The following is a 17,292-nucleotide window of genomic DNA, read 5'->3' as shown; positions in this document are numbered from 1 at the left end:
GGACTGAGGGGAGGGATGGAGCTTGGATGTCAATGAATGCTAAGCATCCACTCTTTTTTCATGGGTATTACTGCCCTGGAGCGGCAATGGAGTCAGTGCTTATTGCCCTTCTCCTCAAATACCAGTTAGGGATGTAAAATTTCAATTATTTTGCTAATTGAATAGTCAATGCAATTTGCATTGACTATTTGATTAGTCGATAAGGGCGCTTCTGCCTTTGAAGTGTAGCAACAGCCCCAGGGCTATTGCTACAATTCAAAGGCAAAAGTGCTTCAGGGATCATGGGGTCAGCAGGTGACTCAAGTAGTCCCTTGCTGGCCCCATGCTCCCTGTGGTGTTTCAAAGTGGCAATACCGCATGGAGCATGTGGTCAGCTGTGGACTTCCCCTTTGACTCTGGGCTCCACGTGGTACTGCTGTTTTGAAATGCTGTGTACAACTTGGGCTAGCTGGGGTCACAGCACTGCCACTTTGAAGCTCCCTATCCTCTTTACCTTGCCCCCTTGCTGCCTCTTTCTGATACACGCAGTAAGGTGTGTATGTGGTGCGGGGGTTAGGGTCAACTATCCAATAAGCATCTGCTTATAGAATAGTCAAATAGTTGGCTAGTCGTTCACATCCCTAATATCAGTGAGACCTTTATTGTAATCCCATCCAGTATCTTTTGAGCAGTTGTATTAAATATATGATGGGTGTATGTATGATTGTGTTCTACTGGGTTACCACAATTCTTTCAGGAACTAAGAATGGGGTGATTAAGGTGAGTCACAACTAAACAATTCTAGATAGGTACCACTGCATTTGCTGGTTGAAGCTGGGGTTTTCCAAAGAAATAGCTTTTTGGCATAAAAGGATGAGCTTCAACTGGCACAAAGCCTTTTTTCTCATCCAGCAAACTGAGAGGAACTTCTTCCCTTATGGAAGGGTTGGAAGAACTTTGACCTATGAGAACCCCATAAGACTGATGTACTGACTCCCAGTATGTTTCAAGTGTGTTTTCCATTTGCTTATTGTTTTTTGTGATGTCTTCTCGGAAATGCTTTTACCTTAAAAATGAACATTCTTGGTTAGAAAGTTGGCAATCCACTAGTTATAGTTCTCAGAAAGAAAGCAAAACACAACTGCTGGCTGGCCATTACGCAAATTGATTTGTTTTTTTGGAGATCATGGTGTAGGGGAGGCAGTGCATCTTTAAAAAATCCAGTGAGAAGACACTGGGACAAGAGTCCCTCCCTAAAGATGAGTGATGGCTGGAGACCTGACTGAGATTCCTGATGAGGAGCACAGAGAGGGGATATAGGTACAATTCCCTGAAATGGTGGCAACACCACAAATGGTTAAAATAAATCTGATTGCATGGCAGGCATGTTTATTATAGAGGCAAATGAAAAAGCAGTGGAAGATGTACTTTAGGACACAGATGTAGCAATGCACTGACATTTTAGCTACAATTATATTGTTGGGAGTAAATTGCTGAAGTCGGAGACATTCCAAAATGCATAGAGATTTCAAGGCAATTCTGTTTTTTTTTCTTCCCCAAAACCATTCCCTCAGCATTATTAACCCTTTGTGTTCAAATGAATTCTGCATTTGTTTGTTTTGCAGTGCATGTTGATATTATATAAAAGACAACATAAGACAAATAGAATGCTGGAGGGTTTGTTTTTTTTCATGCATAAGACAAGGCATCTTCCTGGAGACAACTATGTAGCTAGTTTTCTCTTCATCCTACACCAGCCCATGGAATACTGTACTGATAAATTACAGGCCTGCCTATCTTTCTAGTTTGCCTGTTGTCTTTTTGAAGAAGACACTTTTCTATACCCAGGGAACATGTCTCAAGATAACAACCTTTGATGTTGGAACAACTTACAAAGTTGCAATGACTAACTTAAACTTGGCATCCACCCACCCAACAACCGGACATGCACCCACTCAGGATTGGTATAGAAAACCTATATTTATATGTCTAACACTATGTGTGGAGTGATTGGAAACAGTATTGTCACCATTCCCAGGTGTGTTACAGTTGAAAATGCAAAATTCAGGAAAGCCTGCTGAGAAATATGGCAGATTCACCCTAAATTGGTGGTTACATAGTCATTAGATTGTACTAAGTATGACAGGGTGTTGCCCTACACTGGCCCTTTAAGGGGCTGAGACCTGGAGTCAAGGGGAAGCCCAGCTGAGGCAAATAAAGAGAGCCCATCTGGAGACTATAAGAGCAACTGCTGGGATGAGGAGAGAGATCTGTCTGCAATAGGCTTCAGCCTAGCAAACCCAGGCTACCCGGTCTGAGGCCCAGGACTGCAAGGAGCCAATCATGGAGGCTGGAGCTCGCAGGGAGGCAGCCCTAAAAGGCAGGGCTTCAAGGAGGCAGCTGCGTTAGGCTTGGGGAGTTTGAGTCAGGGAAGCCCCAGACCATAAGACCACAAGGCAGGGTTGTAGGAAGCAACTGGGCAGGCACTGGCCTTTGGCCAGTGAGGAATGACCAGGAGAGACTGCAGTCCACCAAGAGACAGGGCTAGAGAGGGACTGGCAGTGGGCTACTGAGACCTGGAGGGTGCTGAGGAACTGTGTGTTCCTGGAGGGAGCTAAGTGTTCCCAGGAAGAAGAACTGGGGGCCCTAGGGAGTAGGGAGGACCCTGGACTGAAGGAAGAACAATGACTCCCCCCGGAAGAGGACACATCGGCTTCCCCAAAGCCACCCTGAGGGAAGAAGCTGTGCTGAAAATGAGTTGAACCCGCTACATAAGCTAGTAACAAAATTGAACTTCTGAATCTTCATAGTGGTTATCCAGAAGTAAAAAATGCATTCTCCTTAGGCTTTCTAGCGCTTGACTCACCACCCAGACACTGGATTTTATGAAAGGTGGCTACTAAAAACCAATCTAATCAAATATAGAATAGGTCTAATCCCAAAAGATCAGCCACTTAGGCAGCTCAATACATAACCCAGATTTTATCCAATAATCATGATGATGCTAATACTTTAAGTAACTAAAACTTAAATGTTTAATAGTAAAACAAAGTGTGTTTACCATTTTTGTGTGTAATTTATTAACAATTAAGTCCTTACATCAGATTTGCAGCTGGTAAAGTCTCTGAATTTCTGAAAGCTCTTAAATGCATAATTCAAAATCTTCCTTTAGTTCCAAATCCATAGTCCAGAGGATCAGGACTAATCCTAACCCTTCTCTATTTAAACCTTTTACTCTTTTATCCTCATTATAAATGTACCTCTCCCCCCTCCCTTTTTTTCCCCCTCACTGAGTTACTCGGGAGCAGGTCACACTCACAAGTGTGCCTGGGGGCCTGATAACATAAAAGGAGATACTGAGTACCCCAGTGGTGATGATGTTTAGTTGGGGATTCCCTATCCACCCTCTTTCTCCTGAAGACTATACAATGGCGGTGCCTCCACATGGCTGGCCTTGTACACCCTTATGGTGTCCCTTGAGAGCCTCCAGGAATAAAATTATTCCAGTAATAACCTGGAACTAGCTCCAAGACAACAATTATAAATAAGATATATCTAATTGATTGTATTAGAATTAGAAGACCTTTACTGAACAGCTTAAAGAAATGGGGTTTAACAGATTAAAAGTGAACAAAATCACTTAAGTAGTACACATAAAGAAAGGGAACTTGTCTATCTGGCATTTGCACTGCCACCATTTATCCCACACCAGAGTGTGCACTTCTCTGGATTCAGAAACCCAGACGCTTGCGTGGGCATGCTTGAAGGTCTGCACCTGGAGTGGAGATTGCACTGTGCAGGTCCTGTATGTGTTAGTCCAAGCTGAACAGTCAGCTGCAAAAGCTCTTTCCCACTGGAGCAGGCTTCACCAAATGCCAGCAGCTCTGGTTCACTGGGCTGATCCCTCTGCCTCTCTTTGAACCCAGAGTTAGTCAATATCTCTGAGGTCTGTCCCAGGCAGAACTTTCCCAAAGAACCCAGTTACTCGCAGTTTCCTCCTGTGTGTAGGTTCATGTATCTTTCCTCAGCCACAGGCTGTATTACGAAGAGGCAATGGTTCTTTCCTTAAGGGATTTGGAGGCAATAAGCACACAAATTGAGTGAAGGCTTAAAACTTTACTAAGCAAATATTAAGTAAAATATGATGCTTAATATTAGAATAATGTACAATGCTTGTTAAGCAAATCTTAGAATAAAATACAATACTTATTAAGCCTAAACAAATCTTAGAAGAAAATTTTAGGATAGGATACAATGCTTATTAAGTCTAAGCCTATCTTAAAGAAAAATGCAATGCTTACTAAGAAAGTACAATGCTTATTAAGCCTAAGAAAGCTACAAAATAAAATGCAATGCATACGTCCCTTCTGCTGTCGGGAACCCCCTAAAGAAGGACAGTAGACAGATCCCAGTGGCCAGTGCATAGCACCTTCTGTGGCTTCAGTCTACGCCGAGGTTCCAATGCTAGGAATATCTCCAGCACTTGTATATGGTTGGATCTATAGTAATCATCCCTGTTGTTTTGAGAACCTAACAAGATCATTGATACATTGCATATTTTCCCACATCCAATAATTAGCTTGTTGATACTTTGCATATTTTACCAGGCCAAATAATTAGCATTATCTTGTGGGAAACATTCAGCAAAGAGAGCTATGTGATCTTCCCAAGCCCTCCTGCACTCCCATACCAGGTGCATGGCCTTGGGACCTGTCCCAGAACTTGTTGAAAGTCAACAGTACATTCCTACACTGAGCAAACCACTAACTCTTTAAGAATAACAAAAGAATAATAAGAAACAAGACGCACAAATGGCTGCCTAGAGCATCCAGGCCTGATAGGAGATGCAGGCATAAAAGGAATGATTGTGGTACACCACCTAACTTCCTCGACCTCACAATAGTCTTCCACATTTCCACTACACAGGCACAGCCAGAGTCTCTCACCTCCAGGGACAATCAGCAGCCCCTGACACAGCCTTTTAGATCCAGGCCCAACACAACAGCTCCTGGACTGGACAAAGGCTCCTCCATAGCATCCTGGCTCCTCTCTCCCCAAAAATGGAGAGCCTCTCTCTCTCCCAAAATGCCTGGACAAGCCCCCATTTCCTCCTTTCTCCCCCAAGAGCTCATGGGAGTTGTAGTCTCTAGGGCTAGATTGCAGCACAAAGGATCCTCCCAGAAAAAGTCAGAGGCCCCTTTAGTAAGGGGACTACATAAATTTCTCAAGACAAAGTCATTTTGAATGGGGGAAAAAACCTTGAACTCTTAAAAATGTCAGTATGAGATGTCAACAATTTCTAGATGTCTTTCAAAGTGTTTTTGAAAAGGAAAATTCATTTAAACTAGCTCTTTCCTACAAACAATTTCTGTTTTCATGAAGCAACCCTTTCCAATGAAATAATATTTTGTCAAAAAATTCCCAGCCAGTTCTAGAAATTAGGCCATCACAGATTTCAAGAAAAAAAATGGAAGACTGAAGTGCTGGAAGTAGTATACTATGGGAATTAGTTTGAGAACCACTGATTTATGAAAACATTTGGTAGGACATTAGTAATGTAGTACCCAATACAACTCCCATTGAAAGTAACAGGAATCTTTCCATTGACTTTAATGGATGCAGCCCATATTGCAGCATAATTTGTAAAATAATGACATCTTAGCATTAGGAGAACTCAATGCCAGACATTAATAAACCTTCATGGAGGAGCAGCACAGAGGTGGAAATGTAGTAATAATAAAAACAGAAAACCTGTTCACAAGGAATATATGAACTCACTATTTGTGTTTTTTCACCTTCACAGACAGCTATAATATTTATAAATTAAGTGAGGCATGCTAAGTTGGAGAAAAAGGTCTACTTTAAAAGTGAGAAATTATCCGTTGACATTGCTTGTGGTTAATTCTCAATCACTGGCAATTTTTAAAGGAAAATTGGATGTTTTTTCTAAAAGCTGTGCTCTAGGAATTATTTTGAGGAAGGTCTATGGGCTGGCTATTCATGAGGGCAGACTAGATGATCATAAGTGTCCCTTTTGGCCTTGGAATCTATGAATGTGTTTTCTGAAAAGTCCATGGGCAGATGTTGCTTAGGTTTTCCAGGGCAGAAGCAAAGAGAGCAAAACAGAAAACAACCATTCATTTCAATGACATTAAAAACATACTCCAAATGAGCATTTAATTATCCAGCATTTAATTTATCCCTTACTAAATTAGGTTAAAGCAGTGAGACGCAGGAAGACCAAGCTATTGCTCTTTTATATAATTTCATCTTCCTTAACAATGGTAAATCACTGGAATGCTTCTTTCCAACAAACTCTTCATAGACAGCAATGTTATATTATGCTATAGAAATTGTAGTACTTAGCTCTTAGATCTACAAATGAAAAGTTAATATATCTATGACTTACGTAGAAGGGGAGTAGCATTATCCCTATTTTACAGATGAGGAAAACTGAGGCATAAAAGAGTGAAGAGACATGTCCAAAGTCACCCAGCAGACCACTTGCAAAGTCTGGAATAGAACCCAGGTTTCCTGAGTCCAGTGCTACCTCCACTAGCACTCTCTCTTACTGCTAACTGTACATCCAAATTATTGTTAGGACTTCTGCAGCAGTAGCAAAAATGATAAACACCCCCAAATTGGAGTATATATGATCCTCTAGTAGAGGTAACAGCAACATTTTTTACAAGTACCTTCCTTTTATGCTTAATCACCAAACAAAATGTATTTTCTTTTATATGCTTACGATGTTTACAAAGATTCATCTGCTTGTTGGTGTTTGTTTTAATTGTCCTTTAGTGCATGTTTTTGTAAAAATCTGACCTTGGTTTCAATAGGAACAGATTATTTTCTGGGATCAATTTTTTTCACAAATCTTGGCCAATGCTTCCTCTATGTTTTTCCATCCATGCGTGGAATAAATTTTGTTCTGCAAACCCAGGCATATACAGACATCCACCACCAGTACAAATATAGTGCTCCGATTATAGGGAATATTGGTTCTTGTCTAATTCTATTAACTGCTTATTTGCAGTTCATTTTAGTAGGTAAGAGCTGGTAAATTGAAATGTTAGTGAATAATTTGTCAAAATGTAGCTGCTTTTTTATTTTCCATTTAACCAGGAACACACAATTCTTTAATATAGCAATTATTTGCTTAGGAGTTTGGGTGTATAATTCCTGGTCTTTAGCTCCTTTCAGAGCAATTTATTATGAGTTTTTTGGTGTCATGATTTAGACATGTCAGTTATAAGGTGAGTTCTGTTTTCTAATTTAATGTGTTACTTTTAGAAGCCAGCTTCAGTACACAAGCATGAATCTGAAATTCACCTTCCATGAATATTCTTCAATATTCATTCATCAAAATGACTGTCTTACTGAACATTGCTGCCAGGAAACTCCTTCAAAATACTATTTGAGAAAATGCAAAAGAGGTTGCAGACATGGTTAAGAAAACTTATTTCTACGTATGAATGAATGTATAAGGAAAACATTTTTCATTGTTCAGCAAGTGTATCTCTGTATATATGGTGATTATCAAGAGACCATTACTTTAGGTAGCAAGTAAGACCCCAAAGAAGGATTTTGCCAAGTATTGTACAAAAAAAAAAAAAAATAGCACAAATATGCCATGCTCTACAGATCACAATCTAAGGTTGAGACCTTTTTGAACAGTTGTAAGCATGAAAAAAGCAAACTTATAAATTGATCTCTGGGTTTAACTGGCTAATGCTGTAGCCAATTAGAATTGAATCCAATAGGCTAGCCCCTTTTTCTGGAGCTTACTATTTTTAATGTGTTCTTTTGGGTCAACTTTTAATTTGAACAGTATTTCTCAAAGCAGGACACTGACTTGTTCTTAACTAATCAACAATCCATTAGTTAATCCAGACACACGCTAATATATAATTGACATTTCACCACTGGAGTGTTGACATAACCAATGTTCTAGGCATGTATTCCACAGACAATACAGTCTCGCAAGCAATTATCACAGGCTAGAGCAGAGGCTCAGCAGCTACATCAAGGAACAATGCAGATTACTTTTATTCCTTCTTTCGTTTTATTTACGATAATCAGTTCTCAATTCCTCAGTAACTAACACATTGCTCATCCTTCCAAGGATGCCTTTGTTTTTAAGGCACTCTGAAGAGTGTGTGGTTAGTACATTTTGAGTGGCTGGGTCCAAAAGGGACCCTGTTAGAATATTAAAAGCAAAAATAATCCTCTCTCAATCTCTCTTGGGCCAATTTTAGATTTTAACTCATTACGATTTCTTGAAATCTCACTAGACACCTCTAGCAAAATTATAGTTATCTCAAATATACTCAGCAAGATAATCTATTGTTGTTTATGTACAAGAAAAGAAGAGGAAATGAAATCTTTGGAATCTCACCATTTCTTGTGATCCTCACAGTGCTGATAGAGGACTGTCCTTTCCATACAACTGGTCTCAGTGCACTTGGGATTCTGTAATGGGTTTTTTGTTTTTGTTTTATTCAGTTAACTCTCCTCTGAGCACATGGGGAGCTCAGTTTTATATAGCCATGTTTCAGAGCTTGTTGGGTAGGGTCATCCTACGTATCCCATTGGACACATGCCAAGTGGGTACTTAGATTTCGGTTCTCTGTTGCTTTGCTGCTTTCATCTGTGTCCAATAGATGGCATTGGCGTAGATCAAATTGTAATGTGTCACCTGGGATCAAACCTGTGACCTCTGGAACTAAATGCATGAGCTGCCACTGCGTAATATAAAAAATAGATCTAGCCAAAGTCCATCAATCTCTAACTGGTCTAGTTGCCTCTAGAGGGCGACAGACTGCCACACCAAGCAGTTATATGTTACAAAATGTCTTCAATTCACTTTCTTAGTAGAGGTTTTTAAAATCTGATTCATTTCAAGGATTGCATTTTGTTATTAGTCCCTGCTATCAGTAGCAAGCCCCTTTTTTAGCATTTTTCTTTTTTTTTTGTTATTTCAAAGTTTGTCTTTTACCATTCCTTTTGCCGGGTAATTCCTAAAACTTCCAGAGAGCAACAATTATTTACATTGCAAACCAACAAAGTTCTTTCTTCTAAATTTGGAAGAAATTTTCCTTACATTTCTTGAATGTACATACATTTCACAATTTTGGACTTAAAATATAACTAGAGATGTTTTTCACATATAGGATAGATATCTGATTCAAGCCAAAGAAATTCTGAATGAATTTTGGATTTTCCTGGTATATTGGATTTACAAGTTAAACATAGAATAGTTTACACTTCAGTGTGAAAACATATGGGTTGGATTTCTTGGGGTAGCAGGTAGTTTACCCTAACTGACCTTGAATCTTATATCCACATCTCTAGTTGACTTATTTGGGGGCTTTCCTACCCATCAGTTGATCCATGCATATTGTGCAATGGGCCACTTTCCACAGGGAAGCAGGGTGTTATCCTTGCTTAGTAACTTGGGGGGTACATCTATAATGCAATGAAATATGGGTTAGTTGAGTTGGATTTTTTGGGCTCAAGGTATAAAATTGCAATATAGACTTTTGGGCTCAGGCTGAAAGAGCCAGTGGTCTTGAGAGGGGAGTGTATGAGAGAACCAGGGCCTGAAGGTCTACACTGGTATGTTATAGCCTTGTATCCCAAGCCCTTTGAATCTGAGGCAGCTCACCCAGGTGTCTCAAGTGATAATGCAGAGTACCTTTGGAGTTCTGTGCACACGTTGAATGTCACTAGTCCAGTGCCCTCCAGACCTGATTGGTGCTGAATCAGAGAATTTGCCAAGCCACAGGAGGTCCGTATTGTCCAGCACTTCATTACCAACACTTCCACTGCTTACTGGGCTCTTTGAAGACATGTAGGGGTAAATGAGAGCTAAATAACACCAAGAGCCAGGACTGGTGGCTGTAAATAAACTTGATGGGACTGCAGGAAAATTGGCCACACCCATGATAAACATCTGGCTAACTAAAATTAAGCTGGACTTCAGATGTTGCCAGGCCAGAGAGTGCCAGACTAGAGAGGTTCAACCTGTAACTTCCATAGAGGAGGGGCTAGGGAAGAAAGAGATTTAAGTCAGATGCATGTTATGAAAGTTTCTTGCCTAAGTGATTAAAAATAATCTTAGCCATTTTAAATTGTAATCTGGGGAAGAGGAACTCCTAATTTTGGCTGATCTAAGATCCTTACACCAGCTGTCTCGTGTGATGTGAATTTTTTTAATTGTTTTTACTCTCTAGATGGAGCATGTTTTGGATAAACAAAAGCATGGACAGTTTTTTTCCTTTCCAAATTTAGAGGGCCAGAAGGAATCAGTAGTTAGTAATCATTCTCAGCATATCTGTTCTGTAGTACAGATTACAAAGAGGGAAATAGACAAATAAGAGGAAGCTGGGGGAATAAGTTTATTGCATAGGCATGTGCTTAAATGCATTAATTATAATAGTGGTCTCAGCAAGTGTAAATGTTCACCAGCCTAAATAACATCAATTGTGTCTTCAGTGTGGATTTGAACACAATCATCCAAAAGTGTTCAGCACTTAAATGTGCGGCTTTTATAATTTAATGAGACTTTATAGTCCTAAAAATCCCAGTCCCTCTGTGTGTATGTATAAAGAGAATAGTTAAGTGAAATGTACTGGGATTTGTTTGGCTCTGATTTTTATCTGTGGAGCACAAATCCACTTGTGGAAACTGAAGAAACTATGGAAATTTCAGTGCCAGTCTTGTTTTCTTTTTAATTGGAGGGTGTCAAATAAGCAGTGTCACTGCACGTAGTGTGCGGTCAATATCTGTGAACTTTGCCCTAGAGTTAGTGGGGAAAGTAACTTAAAATTTCCTTCTGGTACTGTCCTATTGCAGCCTGGGTCCCTGCCAGCTTTTTAAATAGCTCCCTGAAGGCTTTTGCTGCAGCTCAGCCAGTTCTTACCAGAGCTCTACACCAGAGCGCACCTGCTTACTTTAATCTCTGCCTAGAATGGTAAAGCCCATTCTGTCCTTCAATACTCTGAAAGAACTGCTAGAAGAGTTACTGAAGACGGTAGCTTTAGATATGGACACCTAGGAACTGTATAGACATTACTAAAGCAATTCCATATAGGACCTCACACATCCACTAGAGGGCAGCACTCTTTGGTCAATCCAAAACTGAGCTGTATTGGAGTTGGCAAAGTAAAAAGGTTCTACTTCATATTTAACAGTCCCCCTGAGTTGCTTATTTTTTCTGCCATAACATTTTAAATATTACTTCTTTAAATACACAATTTTTTTTCATTGGGTGTATTGTTTCTAATAGTATTTCTCTTTCCATAATATACATTTAGAGGCATAAAATGTTTAAAAACTATTGTTAGGAGTCAGAATGAGAGGCAGCTGATGTCTCTTCATGATTTCACATCATAGAATAAGGTACATTTACTCAATGATCCAGTGTTCATCAACTTGAATGAATGCTAAAACAAACTGCATCAAGAGAATAGCAAAATGATGTCCATTTATAGAAGGTAATCAACAGAAGAAGATAGGCTAAAGAAGGTGCTGAAACCCAGCATTTGAAATACAGAACAGACAGTAACAATCTAAAAGCTACATACTGCATAATATATGGAAAGTGTCACATAAGTGTCTCATTGTAAACAGCACATCAGCACACATAATGACAACATATATACTACTTGTCAGCTACCAGGACTATATCTCACACCTTCTTGCCTGCTGCTGGCACAAATGACAGACCTCTAAATGGCTGGACAAAGGCAAGTAGTGCTTCACCACAGTGTCCAGAGAATGGGCCAAAATATACTTTTAGTAAAATCCTTACAATTACATTGGACTTCAAGTTTGCAACTAAAAGCTGAATTTCACCCAATGTCTTTAAATAGAGGCTGCATTTGCTATCTGTCTATACACTTCTATGGCCCCTGTCATTAGAGTATCTAAGCACTTCTTAAACATTAATGAATACTATACAACTATAGTACAACTACTATACAAGTTAGGGACAGCTTATCCTCATTGTACCAAAGAGATGCTAAAATATGCAGAGATTTTCCCAGTCACAGAGAATATCTACAACAGAGCCAGCCACTGAACCCATGTAATAAGTACTCATCCAGAACCTTAATCAAAAAACTTTTGTTTCTCCTTTCCTAATAGTTCCTCTATTCTGGCTACTATAAGGTACTTTGGGACATTCAATGTTTCCGTTTGGCTAATTTGGCAGACTTAAAATGTCCTGTGCCCTAGTGCGAAAAGGTCACAGTAATTCTCCAACTTCTTTCATGTCTTCCCTATGCACCTACTTATATTGCCCTGTCCCAGTAGTATCTAACCATCCACTTAACCAGTATTATTAACTTCCAGATATGCAATTGACTTTTGGCTAAATGTTACTTTTTTATTTACCAGGAAGCGTGGCATTCTGCTACAGAAAGGGAGGATGCTTATTACTGAGCTGTGCTGAGCTTTACCACAACTCCCATAAGCGTTGCTGCCTACAGTTCCCATAATGCATATAATCTGCCCACCTTTTGTCATAGTACATAAACTTCAACACTCCCTCACCAGGTTTTTTTTTTTTTACTTACTCTTGTAATGAGTGTATCTAATTCTCTTCTTCCCTGCAGCTCCCCTCGGAGAGTAAGTAGGTGATGTATGCATTATGATAATTTCATAGGGTTTATATGACCATGTCCCTCCTCCTTTAATGAGTATTACTTACCTCGACATGAATCCAAATACGTATCCTAGCGGTATTCCTCTGCAAGAGATGAAATCAATCTCTTCTTTCCCACCCCTACTCAGTCGCTGAAGTTCAAAATGCCTCTGAACCACCCATCAATGTGTGTCGCTGCACCTCCTCGGGGAGATTTTTTTTTTGACACCCTTATATGTTACAGATTATTGTTAACGCTACAGCCATCTGCAAAAGAGTATTTCGTTCGTGAAGTAATTAACATTCCTAATCAGAGGCACCTTGCAGCTGCGGTTAGTCCTAATTAGCAAGAACGCTACTGCATTTTGTTACATATCTTCAGAATAGTTTCGGGGTTTGGGGGGGGGGGGAGCTGAAGGGAGGGAAACAGATAAAACTGTTCCCACACAGTTCAGAGAGTTCGCACAAAGAAGATCCCATGGCAACAGCGAGGCCCACAGTTTGCCTTAACACCCCCCCCCCCCCCCCACAAGAATAGATAATGCATCATCTCTTTTAAAACGGCACTTCCCCTCCGAAACCGGAGGAAAAAATATACTGAGCTCGCTGCTTGAGCGCATATGCAAAGCATCCATCGCGTGGTAGCTTCTCTCCTTTTCTACCCCTGCCCTGGGAGGGACGAGGGGGGGAGGAAGCAGCGAAAATCAAGTGGTGCCATTATAGCGTGTGTTCTACACCCTGCAATTGGAGTCACGGTGTGCCAGAGTAGATCCCTGCTATTTAGGACTCCCTCCTCCCCAGGATCCTTTCTCGAGGTTCCCTCCCTCTTTACCCCCCGAAAAATCCGGTCTCTAAAACTAATGCGTGAAAAACGGTGGTCGTGTGTGGATTGGCTAGTATTAAAGTATCCATTGGGTGGCAGTAACAGTATCTTCTTTGACTTGCAGCAAACCAGAGAATGCATTCAATCAAAAAAGCCGATCTTGTAGAAACACTGGAATCATTTATGCATTGCAGTTTCTCTCCCTCTCTCTCTCTCCCTCCCTCCTCCTTAGGATATTTTGGGTAGATTGTGGTTATTAATCAAGACCTCCTGTGATTTGTTGTTCACTTGTCATTTTCACTGAAGATTAACATCATTCAGGACAAACCGGCATCTGATCTCCCACCCCCTTTTTATTTGGAGTTTTTATTACTGTTATTTTTATTATTTTATTTTTTGCCCGGGGGGAGTGCTAGGACCCAGGAGACATCCTTTCAAACAGCAGGGGCTGTGTGCTTTCCACATAGCAGTACAGTACAAGGAAAACCCCATCGGATCCGTTATTGCAGGATACTTGTGAAATATACCTAGGATTCTTTCTTTCTTATGGCTGCATCCTGGATCTGGAAATTTTGCATGTGCAGCAAGAGGCTTTGAAGGGCTAGACGCACAGAGATTTGCAATCAAGATTCCTTTTCTTGTCCTAGAGCTCACAGACTTGTGTGGTTCTCAGTCTTCTCCTCTTCATTCCCTCCCCCTTCTCTTGTCACCCCCCCTCCCCCGCTCTTTTTTTTTTTATTCTGCTTTACACCTGGATCGTATCTTCCGCGAGCAAACTGGGCACTTTCAGAACTAACGGGGGCGAATCTTGCAGGGAATCTAAGTCTATATGGAATTATCTGCTTTGATGGTGAACTTGGCACTTGTGAATGGGCATCTGGTTCGAATTATTAATTGCTAGCAAAAAAAAAAGAGGAGTAAATAACGTGGATTCACCGAATACGCATTGTGATGACCAGCAATTACCTTATTGACTGATATCAAGATCAGAATATTTTGGAAGACTATTGTGGGTAAGGTCATTTTCTATACGCAAAGCCCATCGATGGCATGGCTAAACTTGGTGTCTTGTAATTGAAATGGGTACTTTCATGATTGCTGGTTATACTGATGTGTGGGGTATCTAGCCATTATTGGCAGCTGAGTGAAATAACCGCAGTAGGTATTTTTGAGAGTGCATTTTGTGATAAATCAAAGCATCAGTCCTCTTCTCCCCCCCCCCCCCCCCACGCACCCTTGATTTATTGGAGAGTATCATGAATGCGTTCTGGGCGAACAGGCTTTCTCTGGATGTAATATGTATGGCTGGAAAGACTATATGGCAGTAAAAGGAGGACTAAGTGATAGTATCTATTTAACATAAAATCGGTTCCCCTCCGTCCGTTAAAACAAATGTGTGCAACTCTGTGCAGCAGTCTGCTGCATTTCATAGCTGCAATGGAGGTAGAGAAACCTCTTTTTTTCAAGTTCAACTTTAGGTGACAATGCTTATTAATTATGCTACAGGGCTCTGTTTCTAACGGGTGAATGTCACTGTTTATTTGGGATTACAACTGTTACTGTAAATTAATCAAGAAAATTGCAAATTGGAAAATGGTGGGGGGGGCACAATTACGAATATAAAAATCTGAAATGCCACTAGCCTAAAAATCGCTGGTCCACCTGATTTTATAAAATATCTTTTCACCCAGTAACTTACCCACTGAAACCTGAGCCCCACGTGCAAAGGAGTTGCAGATCTGCAACAGAGATCATAGCTTCAGGATTGCCCACATATATATGCAGCTGGCTAGGGAATTGTCTAAATCAATTACTTCTATTAACTGTGATGAAAGAGAACATCCCTTTAAATAAACCCCCAGCCAAACAAAAAAAGCGAATGAGATCAATTTAAAAACAAAAGGGCAAGGGGGGAAAAAAGCCCCGAGCAATGCACCTTGTTTAATCTTTCTCTGCAAAATCAAAATTGATAGAGGGACTGGGGGAGGTGAGAGAATCAATAGTGATGACGTTGTACAATGCAATGCACTGCAATGCTAAAGTTATATAGTGTGTGCGAAAATATATGCCCCCATGTACTGCTGGTGGGTTCATGCATAATGGATGGCAGAAGATATGCAGATGTATCTGTAAGAAGGCGAGTATATTTGTGCATAATCGATGATTATGTAACTCGGTTCTATCAGTGACATCAGTCGGCGACAGTGTAATAGTGCAAGCACACTGTTTATCAGTTACTTTTGTGTTAACTTTGGAATGCTCCTGCCAGCTGGGAATGGAGAGGGAGAGAGCTGGGGGCGATCTCTTGTTCGGCTCCAGTTAAACGTTTCGCCTTTTGTGGGATGGAATGAACATGAGTCTTCCTCGCAGCGGAGTTTCCCTGGGACAGTGGCTTCACACAAGCGTCAGGCTACATAGTTGCCAACTCAGCCACACCCGTGGAGAGAGCCACATAAAATCCCCGCAATATTGCACAATGGTCCCATTGAACAGACCAGCCTGAATCTCTCAACAAGGGGTCACAATGTAACCTGTGATTTAAATACATGTCAGCAGCTGAGTGGAAGGAGCGCTCAAGTAACACTAAAACTGTGCTCCTCTCTCAAGATAAAAATGTGTCCCCCTCCAACTCTCCCTTTAGCGTTGAAGGTAGAACTGATGATTGTTTCACTCTTGTATTGGCAGTTATTGAAATGGATATTGCTGTCTGCTTATATGAGCTTTTTCTTTAGCAGCATGATGATACATTCTAGAGATGTGTGCAACATCAGCAAGGAGGGGGTGGGGAATTATCTTCAGATAAAATATACCAGTCTACCTGTTACCTTTAAAAAAAACACACACAGCCCTTAAATTATCTAAATCTCATACATGCGGTAATTCATGAACAACTTTTTAAAATACATCTGAAAAGCAGGAGAGGGGGTAGAGGTGTTAGGCAGTAGTCCCTTTCAGAACGACATAGAAAAATGACTTTTTTATTGAAATGAGCACAAAAAAGTAATTGTGTATTGATATGTATTGTAGACTCAAATCACCATATCTATCTGTGCTCACAAAGAAAAGTTACTCTTCTAAACCTGACAAGCTTGTAAAAGAGCTGTTGAGGCCCCATGTCTCTAAGCGGTTTTCAGGGACATTTTTTTTTAATACAAACCTGATGAAATCTTAGCTGAAATGAAAGATCGTATCACCTGTTTGCTCCTTTCCCACTTCACTCTGGATTCAGCCTAGCCAGAATTGGCTAAATAGCTTCTCAGTTAGGAAGAGGTGAGAGGAGAGGAGGTTTTGCATTTCTTGATAAACCTGATCTCCACAGTCCTACTGTGTTTGCCAGTTGTAATACACTAGCTACCTCACAGTAACTTTGCAAAGCTTTTAGCACCAGATTAGAAAATCATTCCTGTAGATCTACTCCAAACAGCAGTATTTTAAAGTTGGTTTGCCATTAGTTCATGACTATATTTATAATTCTTTGTGGCAAGCCTGAGAAGACATTAGAAGACTTTATTAGTGTAGTTTAGGGGTTGACATTAATAGAGTATTCTGAGCAATTGGGGGGGAGGGAAATGGATGTGAAGTAAACTCCTGCTTCCATCCTTCAGGGGTCAGAATAACACTATGGCATCTCCTCTTCTAATTTTCAGAAATGCTCATGGCATTGCCTTCTTCCCCCACATACTTCCCAAAGCATAGGGTCCTCATCTCTTTTTAATTACTTGCACTGTTTCTTATACATACCTGCGTGCAGAGCTTCGAAACAATATTATTTTCAGGATAAAATAATACAAATTCAGTGGTGTAAGGAAGTGAGTAAATGATTTACAGGGGGATCTATTCT

At 40.4% G+C, this 17,292-nt stretch overlaps 1 protein-coding gene and 1 long non-coding RNA gene across 6 annotated transcripts in view; one reads left to right on the top strand and one right to left on the bottom strand.

Annotated features, from left to right (window-relative positions):
• Positions 1–13,000, bottom strand: part of LOC112543858 (uncharacterized) — a 73,751-nt gene extending 60,751 nt beyond the window's left edge. For all 3 annotated transcript variants that reach the window (XR_012901313.1, XR_012901317.1, XR_012901315.1), the window contains exon 1: positions 12,695–13,000. This is a non-coding gene — a long non-coding RNA (uncharacterized LOC112543858). The remainder of the gene's footprint in view (positions 1–12,694) is intronic.
• A 718-nt stretch (positions 13,001–13,718) lies between these two features.
• Positions 13,719–17,292, top strand: part of IL1RAPL1 (interleukin 1 receptor accessory protein like 1) — a 1,160,102-nt gene continuing 1,156,528 nt past the window's right edge. Inside the window, exon 1 of one of the 3 annotated variants that reach the window (XM_075913277.1) lies at positions 13,719–14,464. The gene's annotated coding sequence lies outside the window, so the exon portion shown is untranslated. The remainder of the gene's footprint in view (positions 14,465–17,292) is intronic. The other 2 variants (XM_075913279.1, XM_075913280.1) reach the window with 2 other exon arrangements.

Source organism: Pelodiscus sinensis, chromosome 1 (assembly GCF_049634645.1).
Source record: "Pelodiscus sinensis isolate JC-2024 chromosome 1, ASM4963464v1, whole genome shotgun sequence".
NCBI classification, from domain to species: Eukaryota; Metazoa; Chordata; order Testudines; family Trionychidae; genus Pelodiscus; species Pelodiscus sinensis.
The sequence above is the reverse complement of the archived record's forward strand: the minus strand, read 5'-3'. Positions and strand labels throughout refer to the sequence as shown.